This window comes from Amaranthus tricolor, chromosome 13 (genome assembly GCF_026212465.1).
Source record: "Amaranthus tricolor cultivar Red isolate AtriRed21 chromosome 13, ASM2621246v1, whole genome shotgun sequence".
NCBI lineage: Eukaryota > Viridiplantae > Streptophyta > Magnoliopsida > Caryophyllales > Amaranthaceae > Amaranthus > Amaranthus tricolor.
In genome coordinates, this window is record NC_080059.1 from 25,572,780 (window position 1) to 25,588,514 (window position 15,735).

Genomic DNA, 15,735 nt, shown 5'->3' on the forward strand with positions numbered 1-15,735 from the left:
GGAAGAGGTTGGTAAAGACCTTGAGACGTTTTGTGGGCTTTGGCTTTTAGGCATTGCACACACCTCTTAATAATATGAATGACATCTTTAGCAAGTTTCGGCCAAAAGAAGGTCTCACTCACTAGAGCTATGGTCTTTTCTTCCCCAAAATGTCCTCCAAGTCCTCCCTCATGATATTCCTTAATTAAGGTCTCCCTAACACTATGTCTGGGCACACATAATTGATTACCTCGAAAGAGATATCCTTGAAAGAGGTAAAAAAGTCCTTGAGGTTTGTTATGACATTTTTCAAATATTTCTCCAAAATCAACATCATCAATATAACATTCTTTTAACAATTCCATCCCAACAACCTTAGTATTCAAAGTACTCAAAAGCAAGTATCTCCTAGATAAAGCATCAGCTCCGGTGTTTAATTTACCCGCTTTGTGTTTAATGGTGAAATGAAAGGTTTGTAGGAACTCGACCCACTTAGCATGTCTAGATTGAAGTTTGTGTTGGCTTTGAATGAATTTTAAGGCCTCATGGTCAGAATGTAACACAAATTCTTTTGCAATCAAATAATGTCTCCAATGTTCTAAACATCTAATAATAGCATAAAACTCTTTATCATAAGTAGAATACTTCCTTTTAGCATCATTGAGTTTTTCACTAAAGTAAGCAAGGGGTTTGTTGTTTTGAGTAAGAACACCTCCAATACCTACCCCAGATGCGTCACATTCTACTTCAAAGATATCCTCAAAATTAGGCAAAGCTAGAACAGGTGCGGTGGTAAGTTTGTCTTTGATGGTGTCAAAGGCTGCTTGTGCTTTGGAATTCCATTCTATGGTCTTATGTTTTGTGAGTTCGGTGATAGGGGCCATGATTGAACTAAAGTTTGGGACAAACCTCCTATAAAAAGAAGCTAAACCATGAAATGATCTTACTTGGTGAATGGTGGTAGGAACAGGCCAGTCTCTAATAGCTTCAACTTTCTTTTCATCCGCTTTTATCCCCTCAATTGACACAATAAACCCAAGAAATTTTACTGATTCCGAAAAGAATTGACACTTTTCCAAATTACCATACAATTTTTCTTTAGCCAATACACTAAAAACTTGATGCAAATGTTTAATATGCTCGTCTTCACTTTGACTATACACCAAGATATCATCAAAATAAACCACAACAAATTGACCCAAGAAAGGCTTTAAAGTTTGGTTCATAAGTCTCATAAAGGTAGAAGGTGCATTAGACAACCCAAAGGGCATGACTAACCATTCATAAAGTCCTTCTTTAGTTTTAAATGCGGTTTTCCATTCATCCCCTTCATAAATTCTAACTTGGTGATATCCACTCCTAAGGTCGATTTTAGAAAAAACTTTCGAACCATATAAATCATCTAACAAGTCATTGAGTCTAGGTATTGGAAATCTATACTTGATGGTGATTCTATTAATGGCTCTACTGTCCACGCACATCCTCATTTCTCCATTTTTCTTAGGCACAAGTAAGGTAGGGACGGCACAAGGACTTATGGACTCTCTAATCAAACCTTTAGCTAACAATTCATCAACTTGTCTCCTAATTTCTTCGGTCTCTTTAGGATTAGTTCTATAGGCTGGTTTGTTAGGTAATATGGAACCGGGAATGAAATCAATCTTATGTTGTATGTCCCTTTTGGGTGGAAGTCCATTAGGTATCTCAATAGGAAAAACATGCGCAAATTCATCAAGTAAAGGCACAAGCAAAGGGTGATCATGCAAAACAGATTCGGTTTCATCATTTAGCAATAACAATTCTTTTCGTTCCACAAATTCATGTTGTTCACTTTTAAGTATAGGAATCAAAGAATGAAAATTTGTTAAAGTTGCTTGTAATTTAGAATTATGGCCAGGTGCATATGGAGCTAACGTGATCTTTTTCTTATTTAAAACAAAAGTATGTGTATTTTTAAAGCCATCATGCATAACTTTTCTATCATATTGCCAAGGTCTTCCTAATAAAACATGACATGCATCCATAGGTATAACATCACATAAAAGACTCTCCTTATAACTATTGCCTATTGAAAACGATAGTAAAACTTGAGAGTTTACAGGAATACCTTTGTTTTGATTCAACCATTGAATCATGTATGGCTCGGGGTGTGGAGTGGCGGTGAGATTAAGCTTGTCCACCATGGTCTTTGAAGCGACATTAGTGCAACTTCCTCCATCAATGATAAGCGAACAGATCTTACCTTTAACCGTACATTTTGTGTGGAATATTGCTTCCCTTTGTGGGTTTGGATCTTTGGCTTTGACCCCACTAAGAGCTCTTCGCATAACCAATAATTCTCCTTCATCTGGATATATCATTTCCTCATCAAGTTCAGCATTGTCACAGAAATCCTCCTCGTTTTCCTCTTGATGATCATCAAATTCAACCAAGTTCACCATTTTTCGGTTTGGGCATTCGGATGAGATATGTCCTAAGCCTTGACACTTAAAACATCTCCTAGGTGTGAATGAATTGGTGTTTGCTTTGGGTGTATTGGGTACGCTTACGGGCTGCTTTAAATGATTATTTTGCAAAGCTTTTGAATCTTGCGAATGGGCTTTAGAATAGGGATGGGGAGTGTTCTTTTGGTAGGAATTGAAATTGGTCGTTCTTGCTGAAGTGAAACGTGAGGTTTCCTTCATTTTAGTTCTTTGTTGTTTTTCCACTTTATGTGCAAGGTTAATTAAATCATCAAGGCAAGCATAAGGTTGTAATTCAACAATGTTTCTGATTTTTGAATCTAAACCATTTAAAAATCTTACCAAAGTTTGATGATCATCCTCCTTAAGGTCGCACCTCATTATCATTGTCTCGAACTCTCGACCATACTCTTCTACACTCCTGCCATCTTGTTGTAGATGTTGAAGTTTGGTGAAATTCTCTTGCATGTAGTATGAAGGCAGAAACTTTTCCTTCATTTGCTTCTTCATCTTTTCCCATGATCTAATCTTGTCTTTCCCTTCTCTTTCTCGTTTTGCACATTTGCTAGCCCACCAAGTAGAAGCATATTTGCGCAATTTTAATGCTACTATCTTTACCTTCTTTTCTTCATCCGTATTCTTGTAATCAAATACTCTTTCAACGGTTCTTACCCATTCAAGGAACTCATCTCCATCTAATCTTCCTTCAAATTCTGGAATGTCGACTCTAAGATCATCTCCACGGCTTGTTTGCCTACTAACTTTAGGACTTTCAGACTCATAATCCCCACCTTCCCTTAAGGTGCGTTTTAGGTCTAGATACTCTTTAAGTTGGGTTTGTAGGTATTTAATGGTGGCATTTTGCTCTTCAACAATTCTGCTCAAATCACTTGTTTCTCCTTCACCACTTTGAGACATGGTGTTATGCTTTGTGAATGAACGAAATTAAGGCTCGGAGCGTAGCCTTGGCTCTGATACCAAGATGATATAGATTGGTATGCCTCAAAACAAAACCAAGCTATAAGCACACGTAGTTTGCTGTTTTCGTTTAATGAATTTGTTTTTGTGATTTTTTTGTGGTTTTATAACAAGGGAAAAATGAAATGTATGTGCTGATTTTCAAACTGAAAATGGCTTGCCAAAGGTTGTTTCGATACAGATACACCACGAAACAAATCTAAGGGCTCCTAAGAACACATTCAAACTTTAGCCAAAAGAATGAAAAGCATAGGAACTTCAAATTACTTAAACTAATCCAAGTTAAAGTAAATTGCAAATAAGAACAAAGAAAATTGCTCAATTGGAAGTTTGTATTGAAAGTGTTGAATATCATCAGAAACAAGCTAAGCCTTATTTATACTTATAAGGAGATAAGCCAGCAAGAAAAAAAAAATAGCAAAGAATCCACTTGCAACGGCTACAAATCAGCCATACACCCACTTGCAACAGCTACAAATCAGCTATACACCCACTTGCAACAGCTACAAATCAGCTATTATTTGCAATATGTTTGACTAATCTTCAAATGATATTTTGGGGCTGACAAGTAGATAAGATCTTCATGATATATCCCTCACAATCTTCAAGAAATAATGCTGAAAATTTCAGCTGCAAGTAGTGTCTCAACGTCTTAATTTTGCTAAATATATTTTTTTAATCATCCACTTGCTTAACTTTCATATTTATATTCTTCATATTTCCTTGGTTTATTTGCTTGATATTTTCAGCTGCTTGCTTGCGTTTCAATCGCATAATATTCGACCCATGAGCAAAATTAAATACTAAACTCAAATAAAAGAAAAGTACAACTCGACTAACTAAGCATGAGAAATGATTAAGCTTGATCCTAAACCTGGCTTAAATCATTTCGAAGAAAACAAAAGACCCAAATACTCGAAATAAAATAAACGACTTAAATAATAAAACGACCCAAAAAAAAAAAAAAAAAAAAAAAGAAGACTTAGTTTATGACTACGAAATTAAAGGATTTCAGTTTTGGACCTTGAATTTTAGCGTCTTCCATTTGATGCATCATTATATTGATCTTGGCTAGCTCAGCAGAACTAGATGTAGGTGATCCTACATCATCATCGTTCATTTTTCATTTATCATTGATCCTTGTTCATTCTTCATCGTTCATTCTTCATTGATCATTGATCCTTGTTCATTCTTCATCGTTCATTCGTCATTGACCATTAATCCTTGTTCATTCTTCATCGTTCATTCTTCATTAATCATTGAACCTTGTTCATTCTTCATCGTTCATTCTTCTTTGATCATTGATCCTTGTTCATTCTTCATTGATCATTGATCCTTGTTCATTCTTCATCGTTCATTCGTCATTGATCATTGATCCTTGTTCATTCTTCATCGTTCATTCTTCATTGATCATTGATCCTTGTTCATTCTTCATCGTTCATTCGTCATTGATCATTGATCCTTGTTCATTCTTCATCGTTCTGTCGTCATTGACCATTACTCCTTGTTCATTCTTCATCGTTCATTCGTCATTGATCATTGATCCTTGTTCATTCTTCATCGTTCATTCGTCATTGATCATTGATCCTTGTTCATTCTTCATCGTTCATTTGTCAATGACCATTAATCCTTGTTCATTCTTCATCGTTCATTCTTCATAGATCCTTGTTCATTCTTCATCGTTCATTCGTCATTGACCATTAATCCTTGTTCATTGATCCTTGTTCATTCTTCATTGATCATTGATCCTTGTTCATTCTTCATCGTTCATTCGTCATTGATCATTGATCCTTGTTCATTCTTCATCGTTCATTCGTCATTGACCATTACTCCTTGTTCATTCTTCATCGTTCATTCTTCATTGATCATTGATCCTTGTTCATTCTTCATCGTTCATTCGTCATTGACCATTACTCCTTGTTCATTCTTCATCGTTCATTCGTCATTGATCATTGATCCTTGTTCATTCTTCATTGATCATTGATCCTTGTTCATTCTTCATCGTTCATTCGTCATTGACCATTGATCCTTGTTCATTCTTCATCGTTCATTCTTCATTGACCATTAATCCTTGTTCATTCTTCATCGATCATTCTTCATTGATCATTGTTCCTTGTTCATTCTTCATCGTTCATTCTTCATTGATCATTGATCCTTGTTCATTCTTCATCGTTCATTCGTCATTGATCATTGATCCTTATTCATTCTTCATCGTTCATTTTTCATTTATCATTGATCCTTGTTCATTCTTCATCGTTCATTCTTCATTGATCATTGATCCTTGTTCATTCTTCATCGTTCATTCGTCATTGACCATTAATCCTTGTTCATTCTTCATCGTTCATTCTTCATTAATAATTGAACGTTGTTCATTCTTCATCGTTCATTCTTCATTGACCATTGATCCTTGTTCATTCTTCATCGTTCATTCTTCATTGACCATTAATCCTTGTTCATTCTTCATTGATCATTGTTCCTTGTTCATTCTTCATCGTTCATTCTTCATTGATCATTGATCCTTGTTCATTCTTCATCGTTCATTCTTCATTGATCATTGATCCTTGTTCATTCTTCATCGTTCATTCGTCATTGATCATTGATCCTTGTTCATTCTTCATCGTTCATTCGTCATTGACCATTACTCCTTGTTCATTCTTCATCGTTCATTCTTCATTGATCATTGATCCTTGTTCATTCTTCATCGTTCATTCGTCATTGATCATTGATCCTTATTCATTCTTCATCGTTCATTTTTCATTTATCATTGATCCTTGTTCATTCTTCATCGTTCATTCTTCATTGATCATTGATCCTTGTTCATTCTTCATCGTTCATTCGTCATTGACCATTAATCCTTGTTCATTCTTCATCGTTCATTCTTCATTGATCATTGATCCTTGTTCATTCTTCATCGTTCATTCGTCATTGACCATTAATCCTTGTTCATTCTTCATCGTTCATTCTTCATTGATCATTGAACCTTGTTCATTCTTCATCGTTCATTCTTCTTTGATCATTGATCCTTGTTCATTCTTCATTGATCATTGATCCTTGTTCATTCTTCATCGTTCATTCGTCATTGATCATTGATCCTTGTTCATTTTTCATCGTTCATTCGTAATTGATCATTGATCCTTGTTCATTCTTCATCGTTCATTCATCATTGACCATTAATCCTTGTTCATTCTTCATCGTTCATTCTTCATTGATCATTGATCCTTGTTCATTCTTCATCGTTCATTCGTCATTGACCATTAATCCTTGTTCATTCTTCATCGTTCATTCTTCATTGATCATTGATCCTTGTTCATTCTTCATCGTTCATTCTTCTTTGATCATTGATCCTTGTTCATTCTTCATCGTTCATTCGTCATTGATCATTGATCCTTGTTCATTCTTCATCGTTCATTCGTCATTGATCATTGATCCTTGTTCATTCTTCATCGTTCATTCGTCATTGACCATTACTCCTTGTTCATTCTTCATCGTTCATTCTTCATTGATCATTGATCCTTGTTCATTCTTCATCGTTCATTCGTCATTGATCATTGATCCTTATTCATTCTTCATCGTTCATTTTTCATTTATCATTGATCCTTGTTCATTCTTCATCGTTCATTCTTCATTGATCATTGATCCTTGTTCATTCTTCATCGTTCATTCGTCATTGATCATTGATCCTTATTCATTCTTCATCGTTCATTTTTCATTTATCATTGATCCTTGTTCATTCTTCATCGTTCATTCTTCATTGATCATTGATCCTTGTTCATTCTTCATCGTTCATTCGTCATTGACCATTAATCCTTGTTCATTCTTCATCGTTCATTCTTCATTGATCATTGATCCTTGTTCATTCTTCATCGTTCATTCGTCATTGACCATTAATCCTTGTTCATTCTTCGTCGTTCATTCTTCATTGATCATTGAACTTTGTTCATTCTTCATCGTTCATTCTTCTTTGATCATTGATCCTTGTTCATTCTTCATTGATCATTGATCCTTGTTCATTCTTCATCGTTCATTCGTCATTGATCATTGATCCTTGTTCATTCTTCATCGTTCATTCTTCATTGATCATTGATCCTTGTTCATTCTTCATCGTTCATTCGTCATTGATCATTGATCCTTGTTCATTCTTCATCGTTCATTCGTCATTGACCATTACTCCTTGTTCATTCTTCATCGTTCATTCTTCATTGATCATTGATCCTTGTTCATTCTTCATCGTTCATTCTTCTTTGATCATTGATCCTTGTTCATTCTTCATTGATCATTGATCCTTGTTCATTCTTCATCGTTCATTCTTCATTGACCATTGATCCTTGTTCATTCTTCATCGTTCATTCTTCATTGACCATTAATCCTTGTTCATTCTTCATCGATCATTCTTCATTGATCATTGTTCCTTGTTCATTCTTCATCGTTCAATCTTCATTGATCATTAATCCTTGTTCATTCTTCATCGTTCATTCTTCATTGATCATTGATCCTTGTTCATTCTTCATCGTTCATTCGTCATTGATCATTGATCCTTGTTCATTCTTCATCGTTCATTCGTCATTGACCATTACTCCTTGTTCATTCTTCATCGTTCATTCTTCATTGATCATTGATCCTTGTTCATTCTTCATCGTTCATTCGTCATTGATCATTGATCCTTATTCATTCTTCATCGTTCATTTTTCATTTATCATTGATCCTTGTTCATTCTTCATCGTCCATTCTTCATTGATCATTGATCCTTGTTCATTCTTCATCGTTCATTCGTCATTGACCATTAATCCTTGTTCATTCTTCATCGTTCATTCTTCATTGATCATTGATCCTTGTTCATTCTTCATCGTTCATTCGTCATTGACCATTAATCCTTGTTCATTCTTCATCGTTCATTCTTCATTGATCATTGAACCTTGTTCATTCTTCATCGTTCATTCTTCTTTGATCATTGATCCTTGTTCATTCTTCATTGATCATTGATCCTTGTTCATTCTTCATCGTTCATTCGTCATTGATCATTGATCCTTGTTCATTCTTCATCGTTCATTCGTAATTGATCATTGATCCTTGTTCATTCTTCATCGTTCATTCATCATTGACCATTCATCCTTGTTCATTCTTCATCGTTCATTCTTCATTGATCATTGATCTTTGTTCATTCTTCATCGTTCATTCGTCATTGACCATTAATCCTTGTTCATTCTTCATCGTTCATTCTTCATTGATCATTGATCCTTGTTCATTCTTCATCGTTCATTCTTCTTTGATCATTGATCCTTGTTCATTCTTCATCGTTCATTCGTCATTGATCATTGATCCTTGTTCATTCTTCATCGTTCATTCGTCATTGATCATTGATCCTTGTTCATTCTTCATCGTTCATTCGTCATTGACCATTACTCCTTGTTCATTCTTCATCGTTCATTCTTCATTGATCATTGATCCTTGTTCATTCTTCATCGTTCATTCGTCATTGATCATTGATCCTTATTCATTCTTCATCGTTCATTTTTCATTTATCATTGATCCTTGTTCATTCTTCATCGTTCATTCTTCATTGATCATTGATCCTTGTTCATTCTTCATCGTTCATTCGTCATTGACCATTAATCCTTGTTCATTCTTCATCGTTCATTCTTCATTAATCATTGAACCTTGTTCATTCTTCATCGTTCATTCTTCTTTGATCATTGATCCTTGTTCATTCTTCATTGATCATTGATCCTTGTTCATTCTTCATCGTTCATTCGTCATTGATCATTGATCCTTGTTCATTCTTCATCGTTCATTCTTCATTGATCATTGATCCTTGTTCATTCTTCATCGTTCATTCTTCATTGATCATTGATCCTTGTTCATTCTTCATCGTTCATTCGTCATTGATCATTGATCCTTGTTCATTCTTCATCGTTCATTCGTCATTGACCATTACTCCTTGTTCATTCTTCATCGTTCATTCTTCATTGATCATTGATCCTTGTTCATTCTTCATCGTTCATTCTTCTTTGATCATTGATCCTTGTTCATTCTTCATTGATCATTGATCCTTGTTCATTCTTCATCGTTCATTCTTCATTGACCATTGATCCTTGTTCATTCTTCATCGTTCATTCTTCATTGACCATTAATCCTTGTTCATTCTTCATCGATCATTCTTCATTGATCATTGTTCCTTGTTCATTCTTCATCGTTCAATCTTCATTGATCATTGATCCTTGTTCATTCTTCATCGTTCATTCTTCATTGATCATTGATCCTTGTTCATTCTTCATCGTTCATTCGTCATTGATCATTGATCCTTGTTCATTCTTCATCGTTCATTCGTCATTGACCATTACTCCTTGTTCATTCTTCATCGTTCATTCTTCATTGATCATTGATCCTTGTTCATTCTTCATCGTTCATTCGTCATTGATCATTGATCCTTATTCATTCTTCATCGTTCATTTTTCATTTATCATTGATCCTTGTTCATTCTTCATCGTCCATTCTTCATTGATCATTGATCCTTGTTCATTCTTCATCGTTCATTCGTCATTGACCATTAATCCTTGTTCATTCTTCATCGTTCATTCTTCATTGATCATTGATCCTTGTTCATTCTTCATCGTTCATTCGTCATTGACCATTAATCCTTGTTCATTCTTCATCGTTCATTCTTCATTGATCATTGAACCTTGTTCATTCTTCATCGTTCATTCTTCTTTGATCATTGATCCTTGTTCATTCTTCATTGATCATTGATCCTTGTTCATTCTTCATCGTTCATTCGTCATTGATCATTGATCCTTGTTCATTCTTCATCGTTCATTCGTAATTGATCATTGATCCTTGTTCATTCTTCATCGTTCATTCATCATTGACCATTCATCCTTGTTCATTCTTCATCGTTCATTCTTCATTGATCATTGATCTTTGTTCATTCTTCATCGTTCATTCGTCATTGACCATTAATCCTTGTTCATTCTTCATCGTTCATTCTTCATTGATCATTGATCCTTGTTCATTCTTCATCGTTCATTCTTCTTTGATCATTGATCCTTGTTCATTCTTCATCGTTCATTCGTCATTGATCATTGATCCTTGTTCATTCTTCATCGTTCATTCGTCATTGATCATTGATCCTTGTTCATTCTTCATCGTTCATTCGTCATTGACCATTACTCCTTGTTCATTCTTCATCGTTCATTCTTCATTGATCATTGATCCTTGTTCATTCTTCATCGTTCATTCGTCATTGATCATTGATCCTTATTCATTCTTCATCGTTCATTTTTCATTTATCATTGATCCTTGTTCATTCTTCATCGTTCATTCTTCATTGATCATTGATCCTTGTTCATTCTTCATCGTTCATTCGTCATTGACCATTAATCCTTGTTCATTCTTCATCGTTCATTCTTCATTAATCATTGAACCTTGTTCATTCTTCATCGTTCATTCTTCTTTGATCATTGATCCTTGTTCATTCTTCATTGATCATTGATCCTTGTTCATTCTTCATCGTTCATTCGTCATTGATCATTGATCCTTGTTCATTCTTCATCGTTCATTCTTCATTGATCATTGATCCTTGTTCATTCTTCATCGTTCATTCGTCATTGATCATTGATCCTTGTTCATTCTTCATCGTTCTGTCGTCATTGACCATTACTCCTTGTTCATTCTTCATCGTTCATTCGTCATTGATCATTGATCCTTCTTCATTCTTCATCGTTCATTCGTCATTGATCATTGATCCTTGTTCATTCTTCATCGTTCATTTGTCAATGACCATTAATCCTTGTTCATTCTTCATCGTTCATTCTTCATAGATCCTTGTTCATTCTTCATCGTTCATTCGTCATTGACCATTAATCCTTGTTCATTGATCCTTGTTCATTCTTCATTGATCATTGATCCTTGTTCATTCTTCATCGTTCATTCGTCATTGATCATTGATCCTTGTTCATTCTTCATCGTTCATTCGTCATTGACCATTACTCCTTGTTCATTCTTCATCGTTCATTCTTCATTGATCATTGATCCTTGTTCATTCTTCATCGTTCATTCGTCATTGACCATTACTCCTTGTTCATTCTTCATCGTTCATTCGTCATTCATCATTGATCCTTGTTCATTCTTCATTGATCATTGATCCTTGTTCATTCTTCATCGTTCATTCGTCATTGATCATTGATCCTTGTTCATTCTTCATCGTTCATTCGTCATTGACCATTACTCCTTGTTCATTCTTCATCGTTCATTCTTCATTGATCATTGATCCTTGTTCATTCTTCATCGTTCATTCTTCTTTGATCATTGATCCTTGTTCATTCTTCATTGATCATTGATCCTTGTTCATTCTTCATCGTTCATTCTTCATTGACCATTGATCCTTGTTCATTCTTCATCGTTCATTCTTCATTGACCATTAATCCTTGTTCATTCTTCATCGATCATTCTTCATTGATCATTGTTCCTTGTTCATTCTTCATCGTTCATTCGTCATTGATCATTGATCCTTGTTCATTCTTCATCGTTCATTCGTCATTGACCATTACTCCTTGTTCATTCTTCATCGTTCATTCTTCATTGATCATTGATCCTTGTTCATTCTTCATCGTTCATTCTTCTTTGATCATTGATCCTTGTTCATTCTTCATTGATCATTGATCCTTGTTCATTCTTCATCGTTCATTCGTCATTGACCATTGATCCTTGTTCATTCTTCATCGTTCATTCTTCATTGACCATTAATCCTTGTTCATTCTTCATCGATCATTCTTCATTGATCATTGTTCCTTGTTCATTATTCATCGTTTATTCTTCATTGATCATTGATCCTTGTTCATTCTTCATCGTTCATTCTTCATTGATCATTGATCCTTGTTCATTCTTCATCGTTCATTCGTCATTGATCATTGATTCTTATTCATTCTTCATCGTTCATTTTTCATTTATCATTGATCCTTGTTCATTCTTCATCGTTCATTCTTCATTGATCATTGATCCTTGTTCATTCTTCATCGTTCATTCGTCATTGACCATTAATCCTTGTTCATTCTTCATCGTTCATTCTTCATTAATCATTGAACCTTGTTCATTCTTCATCGTTCATTCTTCATTGACCATTGATCCTTGTTCATTCTTCATCGTTCATTCTTCATTGACCATTAATCCTTGTTCATTCTTCATTGATCATTGTTCCTTGTTCATTCTTCATCGTTCATTCTTCATTGATCATTGATCCTTGTTCATTCTTCATCGTTCATTCTTCATTGATCATTGATCCTTGTTCATTCTTCATCGTTCATTCGTCATTGATCATTGATCCTTGTTCATTCTTCATCGTTCATTCGTCATTGACCATTACTCCTTGTTCATTCTTCATCGTTCATTCTTCATTGATCATTGATCCTTGTTCATTCTTCATCGTTCATTCGTCATTGACCATTAATCCTTGTTCATTCTTCATCGTTCATTCTTCATTGATCATTGAACCTTGTTCATTCTTCATCGTTCATTCTTCTTTGATCATTGATCCTTGTTCATTCTTCATTGATCATTGATCCTTGTTCATTCTTCATCGTTCATTCGTCATTGATCATTGATCCTTGTTCATTCTTCATCGTTCATTCGTAATTGATCATTGATCCTTGTTCATTCTTCATCGTTCATTCATCATTGACCATTAATCCTTGTTCATTCTTCATCGTTCATTCTTCATTGATCATTGATCCTTGTTCATTCTTCATCGTTCATTCGTCATTGACCATTAATCCTTGTTCATTCTTCATCGTTCATTCTTCATTGATCATTGATCCTTGTTCATTCTTCATCGTTCATTCGTCATTGACCATTGATCCTTGTTCATTCTTCATCGTTCATTCTTCATTGACCATTAATCCTTGTTCATTCTTCATCGATCATTCTTCATTGATCATTGTTCCTTGTTCATTATTCATCGTTTATTCTTCATTGATCATTGATCCTTGTTCATTCTTCATCGTTCATTCTTCATTGATCATTGATCCTTGTTCATTCTTCATCGTTCATTCGTCATTGATCATTGATTCTTATTCATTCTTCATCGTTCATTTTTCATTTATAATTGATCCTTGTTTATTCTTCATCGTTCATTCTTCATTGATCATTGATCCTTGTTCATTCTTCATCGTTCATTCGTCATTGACCATTAATCCTTGTTCATTCTTCATCGTTCATTCTTCATTAATCATTGAACCTTGTTCATTCTTCATCGTTCATTCTTCATTGACCATTGATCCTTGTTCATTCTTCATCGTTCATTCTTCATTGACCATTAATCCTTGTTCATTCTTCATTGATCATTGTTCCTTGTTCATTCTTCATCGTTCATTCTTCATTGATCATTGATCCTTGTTCATTCTTCATCGTTCATTCTTCATTGATCATTGATCCTTGTTCATTCTTCATCGTTCATTCGTCATTGATCATTGATCCTTGTTCATTCTTCATCGTTCATTCGTCATTGACCATTACTCCTTGTTCATTCTTCATCGTTCATTCTTCATTGATCATTGATCCTTGTTCATTCTTCATCGTTCATTCGTCATTGACCATTAATCCTTGTTCATTCTTCATCGTTCATTCTTCATTGATCATTGAACCTTGTTCATTCTTCATCGTTCATTCTTCTTTGATCATTGATCCTTGTTCATTCTTCATTGATCATTGATCCTTGTTCATTCTTCATCGTTCATTCGTCATTGATCATTGATCCTTGTTCATTCTTCATCGTTCATTCGTAATTGATCATTGATCCTTGTTCATTCTTCATCGTTCATTCATCATTGACCATTAATCCTTGTTCATTCTTCATCGTTCATTCTTCATTGATCATTGATCCTTGTTCATTCTTCATCGTTCATTCGTCATTGACCATTAATCCTTGTTCATTCTTCATCGTTCATTCTTCATTGATCATTGATCCTTGTTCATTCTTCATCGTTCATTCTTCTTTGATCATTGATCCTTGTTCATTCTTCATCGTTCATTCGTCATTGATCATTGATCCTTGTTCATTCTTCATCGTTCATTCGTCATTGATCATTGATCCTTGTTCATTCTTCATCGTTCATTCGTCATTGACCATTACTCCTTGTTCATTCTTCATCGTTCATTCTTCATTGATCATTGATCCTTGTTCATTCTTCATCGTTCATTCGTCATTGATCATTGATCCTTATTCATTCTTCATCGTTCATTTTTCATTTATCATTGATCCTTGTTCATTCTTCATCGTTCATTCTTCATTGATCATTGATCCTTGTTCATTCTTCATCGTTCATTCGTCATTGACCATTAATCCTTGTTCATTCTTCATCGTTCATTCTTCATTGATCATTGATCCTTGTTCATTCTTCATCGTTCATTCGTCATTGACCATTAATCCTTGTTCATTCTTCATCGTTCATTCTTCATTGATCATTGAACTTTGTTCATTCTTCATCGTTCATTCTTCTTTGATCATTGATCCTTGTTCATTCTTCATTGATCATTGATCCTTGTTCATTCTTCATCGTTCATTCGTCATTGATCATTGATCCTTGTTCATTCTTCATCGTTCATTCTTCATTGATCATTGATCCTTGTTCATTCTTCATCGTTCATTCGTCATTGATCATTGATCCTTGTTCATTCTTCATCGTTCATTCGTCATTGACCATTACTCCTTGTTCATTCTTCATCGTTCATTCTTCATTGATCATTGATCCTTGTTCATTCTTCATCGTTCATTCTTCTTTGATCATTGATCCTTGTTCATTCTTCATTGATCATTGATCCTTGTTCATTCTTCATCGTTCATTCTTCATTGACCATTGATCCTTGTTCATTCTTCATCGTTCATTCGTCATTGATCATTGATCCTTATTCATTCTTCATCGTTCATTTTTCATTTATCATTGATCCTTGTTCATTCTTCATCGTTCATTCTTCATTGATCATTGATCCTTGTTCATTCTTCATCGTTCATTCGTCATTGACCATTAATCCTTGTTCATTCTTCATCGTTCATTCTTCATTAATCATTGAACCTTGTTCATTCTTCATCGTTCATTCTTCATTGACCATTGATCCTTGTTCATTCTTCATCGTTCATTCTTCATTGACCATTAATCCTTGTTCATTCTTCATTGATCATTGTTCCTTGTTCATTCTTCATCGTTCATTCTTCATTGATCATTGATCCTTGTTCATTCTTCATCGTTCATTCTTCATTGATCATTGATCCTTGTTCATTCTTCATCGTTCATTCGTCATTGATCATTGATCCTTGTTCATTCTTCATCGT